Source organism: Mustela lutreola, chromosome 7 (assembly GCF_030435805.1).
Source record: "Mustela lutreola isolate mMusLut2 chromosome 7, mMusLut2.pri, whole genome shotgun sequence".
NCBI lineage: Eukaryota > Metazoa > Chordata > Mammalia > Carnivora > Mustelidae > Mustela > Mustela lutreola.
In genome coordinates this window covers 72,860,295-72,867,676 of record NC_081296.1, presented here as the reverse complement: position 1 = coordinate 72,867,676, position 7,382 = coordinate 72,860,295, and the positions used below count along the sequence as shown (strand labels likewise).

The 7,382-nt window shown below is 42.9% G+C and overlaps 1 pseudogene; it reads right to left on the bottom strand.

Annotated features, from left to right (window-relative positions):
* Nucleotides 1-3,943: 3,943 nt before the first annotated feature.
* Nucleotides 3,944-4,091, bottom strand: LOC131837722 (small nucleolar RNA SNORA70; annotated as a pseudogene).
* Nucleotides 4,092-7,382: the final 3,291 nt, after the last annotated feature.

The window sequence follows — 7,382 nt, the reverse complement described above, 5'->3', positions numbered from 1 at the left end:
CAATGAGCCAGAGGAGGGACCCACCCAGCGAACGCCTGCTCTCCGGCCGCGCGCAAGCCCGCTAGCGCGGGACGCTCCTGGCTTCGGGGCTCCCGGGGCCCCATCCTTTCCCCCTCCAGAACCCCAGAAAAACAGGAAGGTAGGTCGTTCCCGACACCTAGACTCTCGCTATCACTCAGGAAACCCTGTTCCCAGAACCCACCAATTAAAGCTGCCGTATCTCAAAAGAAAATCCGAAGAGGGGGCGGCGTGGCGGTCCCGCCGGCTGCCCACCCGGATGTAACTAGCCCAGTTGGGGGGTTTGGCACTCACTCGCGCCCGAGTCCGCGGCTTACTGAAATCCCGAAGGATTTGGGGTGGGGGCAAGAGGTGGGGCCAGGAGCCATAAAGTGGCTTCCGTCCCCTCCCCCCGGCCTGGCACGGCTCCGGGATCGGGCAAGACACAAAAGACGGGTAGTAGCCGTGCCACCAACTCTTCCGCCGCCTCCATCTGCGCTGCGCAGGCGAACGCGGCGGCGGGGCCTCGGGGCCGGGTCCCCGCGCCGCCCGGGGCACGCCCGGAGCCCGGGAGCATCCCTGGACGCCGCCGGAGCTTCCTGGTGCGCTCTGCGCGGAGCCCCCCAGCAGGAGCTTTGAGCTCCACAGATAAAGAGGAGAAATGGAGAGAAAAGGCAAGACTTACTTGGGGACCGAAGGCTCAGCCGGACGCCCGCTTCGGACTCGGCAGGTGTCTGGCACCGCGGGCCCAGGCGGAAGGCGCTGGCGCAGCTCCGAGCTGAGCTCCACTTGAGCGAGGACGGAAACTCCCCTTGCTACCCGGCCCCGCGCCGCGCTCCTCGCTGTCACGGCACCGAGCGACGCAGGCACGCTCCCCACTGCCGCCTCTGTCCTGGCGGGTCTCTCTGCCCTCCTCTCCCGGTCCGGCTGCTCCCCCACAGACCACACCCTGTCACCTCAGCAGCCCTCCACTCCTTCCTCTTTGACACTTCCACCGGTTACTCCTCCGTCTGCGTCCCCCCACCCTCCTCAGCCCACGTGCTTCTGCCGCTCCCTCGGCTCTAAACTTCCCCTGCCAAAGCCCCCACCACTGCTCGGAAAACCTAAGGTCTCCCAGCTGAGGAAAGGTCCTGGGGTAGCATACAGCTGACTGACCTTTAGGTCATCACCACAACCACCATACCGCCCCCTCTCCCCGTCGCCGCCCCACCCCCCACCCCTCCAGCCGCTTAAGTAGGCAGAACCCATTATGTTGATCTTGTTAATGCGATGGTTTAGGTATTGTGTATTATGTATATAAGGATGTTATTTTTAATATGTCATCCATCACTTTTAATACAATTTATTCCTGAGTGTCACTTAGTAATCATCTAATCATCTAGCAGTTTAGTCATTGACCTTTGGGACTGGACTATCAGTCCAGCTTTCTGCATAAGGCAAAAAGGCTCAGCAAAATTCCAGAAAACCGTCTTTTGCCCAGTCCAATTGTTTAAATGCTGTTTTCTACTGAGAGCCCGTCTCTCTTATTTTCTGCTGTTGTTATAGAAATATTCTGAAACTCACTTTTCTGTGTTCCTGCAGACAAAATTAGAGATTCCTTCCTAAGGGCCCCATCAGCACTCTGTTCATAATATCCATGATAGTTCTTTCCACCCATGTGGTATTCTCTCTCCGTGTGACTGCCTTTACTACTGGTCCATAAGTTTCTCCAGGCAGAAGTTTGTCATGCTCTAACTTTATCAAGCGGCTTCTAATGTAATCCCTGGTACATACTATATGCTCAAAAAACTGTTCAAGGAATGAATGCCCTTTAAATATGATGCAAAGGTTGGTGGCTTTATATCCTATTTAAAGAAATGAAGCCTTCAATGACATGCTTGTGTGCAGCTCAACTAATAGGTCATGTTGAAAACTAAAACCTTTTTACATTTGGCTGGGTAATTTCTCATACATTCTTTAATGTCATCCTTAAAACAAGTCTTCTTTGTAGGTGTTACCAACTTTTTCTAACTTGGTGAATGGAATGAAGTTCAAAGCTCCTAAGCATCAGAACTGGGCTCTGCATTTCTCCAGACTAGCACAAGCTGTGTGAGGTTGGCATTCTTCTCACACTTTCATCCTGCCCTGACTGCCCAGTGCCGGATGCTAAGCTACCTACTAGCTCCATGGAAGAGCCTGCCCAACCAGCCTTTTCCAAAGTAGTATTTTTCCCTTCCATTGTTCTCTCTTGTTAACTCTTCAGCCTCTTAAGTCAGAGCTCTAAAAACAAACAGCAAAAACAAAAACTTCCCTAAACTCAGACCTCTTATAAGCACTTACTGTCTTAATTCTTAAAAAAAAAAAAAAAGTTTGCTTTGTTTTGTTTTTTCATATATCTTGCTTCAGCTATCCTGTGTCTTACACAGGGATTTATTTCTTTGATACCTTCTTTGAAATAAAGAGAAGCTAACATTAAGTTAGAAACATCATCTAACAGCCAGCCATTACTCTGAGCCCTTTGCACATGCATTAGCTTATTTAATCCCCAACAACCTTAGAAAGTAGAGATTATTTTATACATGGGAAATAGGCACAGAGGTGGGGTCACATAGCCAGTAATTAGTGTGGATCAGGGGTTGGATTCCTGACAGTCTGCCCCAGGAGCGGCTCTCTCTCCACCTTCAGTGATTCCTTGTACCTAAGAGATGTTAACAAACACTTGTAAATAATTCATACTTACTCCTCTAGTTTTAATAACAGAAAAAAAGCTTAATAGCAGACAAGAGAGACCATAAGTCATGAAATGGGGCAGACTTCAGGTTATCAAGGAAATATGATTGGCCCCAACACCATGAGAACTGCTTTCTTTGGTGGGATTACGGACTCTATCTCTGACATATATTTGAAATATGAGAGGAATACAGTCCAGGTTCATGATTTCAGGTGTGTGTATGAGATAATTAAGACTTCAAGGCTGAATTCCAGATCTTTTCTCACAACCAGTGAAAGACATCCCTGGCTAAACTGACTCCTGGCTAAGCCCACCCAAGCCAATGTGTGTTCTTCGGGGATCTTGCTCTGTGTAAGTCACCTCCTCAGTCCTTGTGACAGGCTGAATAATGGCTCCCAAAAGACATTCATGTCTTAGTCCCCGAATCCTGCCAGTGTCCCTTATGTGGCAAAAATATGGACTTTGCTGATGTGATTAATTAAGGATCTTTAGGTAGAGAGATTATCCTCATCCTAAATGTAATCACCATGTCCTTATAAGAAGCAGCAGGAGATTTGACTCTCAGAAGAGACGGCAGCATGATCAGAAAGGCAAAGATGGGAGAGATGCAGGGAATGCCAGAAGCTGGAGGAGGCAAGGGAGGGTTTCTCTCCAAGAGCCTCCTGAGACAGCATGGTCCTCCCTACATGTTGATTTTTGGACTTCGGGTCTCCAGAAATGTAGGGAAATAAATGTATGTTGTTTTTTTTTTTCTTTTTTCCCCCTGTAATTTCTTTTATTCTTCCTACTTTACTATCCTTCACAGAATTTTTTTTTTTTGACAGAAAGTTGGATTTATTTGTGGACATGAATATGATGGGAAGGGGTAGTGCCAAGATTCTCATGAATGCAGAGCCCTCCATTTGTCCAAGGGGCCATGGTTAGGGATGTATTTGACCCCACAGCCATCTGGGATAAGCCGCTTTTCAGCCATCACGTCTTCAAATTCATCCGCATTGAACTTAGTAAAGCCCCACTTCTTGGAGATGTGGGTCTTCTGGCAGCCAGGTAACCTGAACTTGGTCCTGTTTAGGGCCTCAATCACATGCTCCTTGTTCTGCAGCTTGGTATGGATGGACATGATGACTTGGCCAATGTGGACCCTGGCTACTGTGCTTTCCAAAGGCACCCCGCATACCTGTCTGCAGCCTAAATTGGAGATAGCCATGAGGTCAGACCCCAGCATCCACCAAAAAGGGTTGTCTCCAAGGTCCCTTAGGGCAACCCATACAATCAACAGGTTGCATACACTACCGAGGAGGCTACTGTTTGCAGCCATGGCACACTGGGACCAATGTATGTTGTTTTAAATCACCAAGTTTGTGGCAGTTTGTTATAGCAGCAGAAGGAAACTACTATAGTCCCCAAATCTAGAAGATGACTTTCTATACCTAGGGTTGATGTCCCAAGCAGTTGGTCAGTCCTCTCTTCTATGGATGACAGAGCCAATCAATTGAGAGAGAAAGGGGGAGGCATTTAACTCCCAGCATCATACTATGTAAAAAGCCCTGCAATTTAGACTTTTTCATTACCTCCAAGTAATAAATATGTAAAATAACCAGGATACACTTACCCAATTTAAAGTAAACTTGAAATTTTAAATTTGTTTTCCACTACTTGACCACACTACCTAAAGTATATGATGGTTTAATATTAAAATATATATGCTATAATTAGGTAGTGAATAGTAAAAACATATCTTCATTGAGTTATAAGTGTTAACTTGTAAAATGAAAAAATATATAAACACTCTATAAACTTTGTAACACTTTTTGGAGCTTTTCTCACATTTTTCTATATTTGAAATCTCTGAACAAAGAAACAAACAAAAAAATGTTGCCTAGAATTTTTTTCATCTCTGAGAGGTCCTGGTAACTGAAATTAAGAATTTTGATAAATTAATTTAAATATATATATATATATATATATAGCCTTTTTAACTAGATCTACCAGGTAAAATACAGGACACCCAATTAAACTTGAATTACAGATAAACAACTAGTAATTTTTTGACATGAGTCCACATGCCATACAATATTTGAGTCCACAATTCATCTCTATTTTGAAAGCTGTTGTTAACCATGCATTATTTGGGATTTGGAGATGTGCTTGTACTAAAAACTTTTTTATTGTTTATCCAAAATTCAGATTTAACTGGGCGCTCTGTATTTTTATTTGCCAATTCTGACAATCCTGTTCTGTGTTTTCCTATTCTTCTCCCTTCCCTAGAATCTCCACCTTTCCCCCTCAGTTTTCATTGGGACTAACTAATTTATGTTCACTGAAAGCAAGGCTAAAACAAAATTTAACCCCTCACTGCTGGCCTAAGTTCTAAAGCCTTGTTCCACATAGAAGAAGTGGGAGAATGATGTGAGTCTCCTTTTTTCTTGTTTTAAAGAACAGGAATTATTATTTGACAGAGCGAGACACAGTGAGAGAGGGAACACAAGCAGAGGGATGGGGAGAAGCAGGCTTCCCGCCAAGCAGGGAGCCCAATGCGGGACTCAGTCCCAGAACCCCGGGATCATGACCTGAGCCGAAGGCAGACACTCAACGACTAAACTACCCAGCCACTCCTGATGTGAATCTTCTATGATTTGGCCAAAGAGTAAGATCTAATCCACCATCAGGGAATTTCCCATTAGGTGACAAGAGTGTTAAGCATGCTCCTATTTATCATACAGATAGTAGATTGGATTAAAATGAAGACTTGTTTTTTTTCCTTTTGAACTACTTTCCATCACTCACAGACCTTTGTATTTAGTACAATAATTCTGACCAGAAGTAAGTAATTATTCTTTGCTCTTTTTCCATCCTTTCCCCTATGATTTCTGGCAGCAAGATGTATAGTAGGTGGGGTGGAGGAAGAAAAGATCATTTGTGTGGTCTGTATTAGAAACTTGATCAGGACACATAAAGCAAGTCAGGTAAATCACTAAGTTATTTGCAACTTAGTTTCTTCTTCTGAAGAAATAGAACACAGCTCTACATTCTGCACACCTTATATCCCACTTGTGTCTTTTTTAGGCATCAAACATTTTCCATTTTGAATTAAAATTACTTGAAGACATAAGAGTCAGATTTGGATTTGAAAGCAAAAGTATTCTAGTTGAGTGAACTTGGCAGGTTTTTACTCCCTTTTAAAGATTCTCAAGTGAAAACAGAGGGATAGCTAACAATAATCACCACATAAAGTTGTTATAAAATTAAATGAGAAAATATCTGTGAAATATTTCACATAGGGCTTCATATAGTTTAATCAATCAATAAGTGGTAACTCTTTTTTTGGCCTTACCTGATACTATCAATCCATACAATGCTTTATTCCCCAGATATGTCTAATGTGCACATATTAAGTGTTCAAAACACATTAGCTAAATCAATGGACAGATGGGTATAAAGTAATTTATGTGAAAGTGCTGTGAAATTGATAAAGTGCTATAGGATTTTTAAGAGGTTAGGCCTAATAGTAATAATTAATAAGTAATAACAGGTAATACCGTGAGTCTTTGATTCTGGCTCAGTTTTGAGAACAGCTCTGCAAGAAATGTTTGATGCCTAACCTTTTTCATCAAAAAATTCAACCGGGATAGACACTGTCTACAAAAAAGCAACATCTACTGATCAATGGAAAATGTTTCATTCATTCTGCTTTGCTCAATAAAAATTCACTACCTTCCTGCAAAGACTTTTACTGTATTTCTTTTATTGTACCTATATTAAATTAGTTTTATTTAAATTTGATGGAGACCCCCTTTTACCCCAAAAAAGCAATTTTTTATTTGTCTCTCCCTATCAGAGTGGAGTTCAGCAAGCCACAGCCAATGTGGTAACCCCACACTTATGAGGAATATAAGCTCCAAATTCCCAGAACTGCCTCTTGACTAATGATGGCTGTTAGGACTCCAGTAATCACTTGTCTGTATGCTAGAGATAGAGGGGGAAAGGTTAAAGAGTAGAAGGGTAGAAAGTGAGCCCCCACTTCTGACTCAAACTTCTGGAAACAGCCTTTCTAAAGCTCTCTGCAATGAATTTCACCTTCTCTGGGTGCAAGGAGAAGCTGGGAAATGTCACTGTTAGCGGGACACACTGCTGCTTGAATACATTTAGGGTTCTGTTACTTAGGAGAAAGAAGAGAATGGATATTAGGCAAATAACGAGCAGTGTTTGCTATTGACCTCTCTATTTTCCCTTTCATCTTCATCTTTGAAATCTTCCTTTTGTTACCCCATTGGCAACTCCTTGAATATACTATAACCTGAGTAATTTCCTCTCCTATTTCTGTGTGCCTTTTTCACTATTTCACAAATCCACTATTTGTCTTTTATATTATCCATACAGTCTTTTTCCTGTTTTTGTATTGGTTACTTACCCTAAAGTTCTTCATTTATATCATTTTGATTCAATTCTCAACCTCTCATACCATCCACTATTTTCTCTGATTGTTGCCCAACTCTGCTCTTTAATTCCACAGTCACTGACTTTATATATTTTTCTACATTTAATCCAGATGCTTTCAGGGCCTTTGGTCCTTTGTGATCTAGAAAACATTAGCTTGTGATATGATGTCTGGTATTTGCTTTGGAATAATTCAACATTAGAAGGGAGAAAAAGTCAGTGGTGTACAAATGAAACG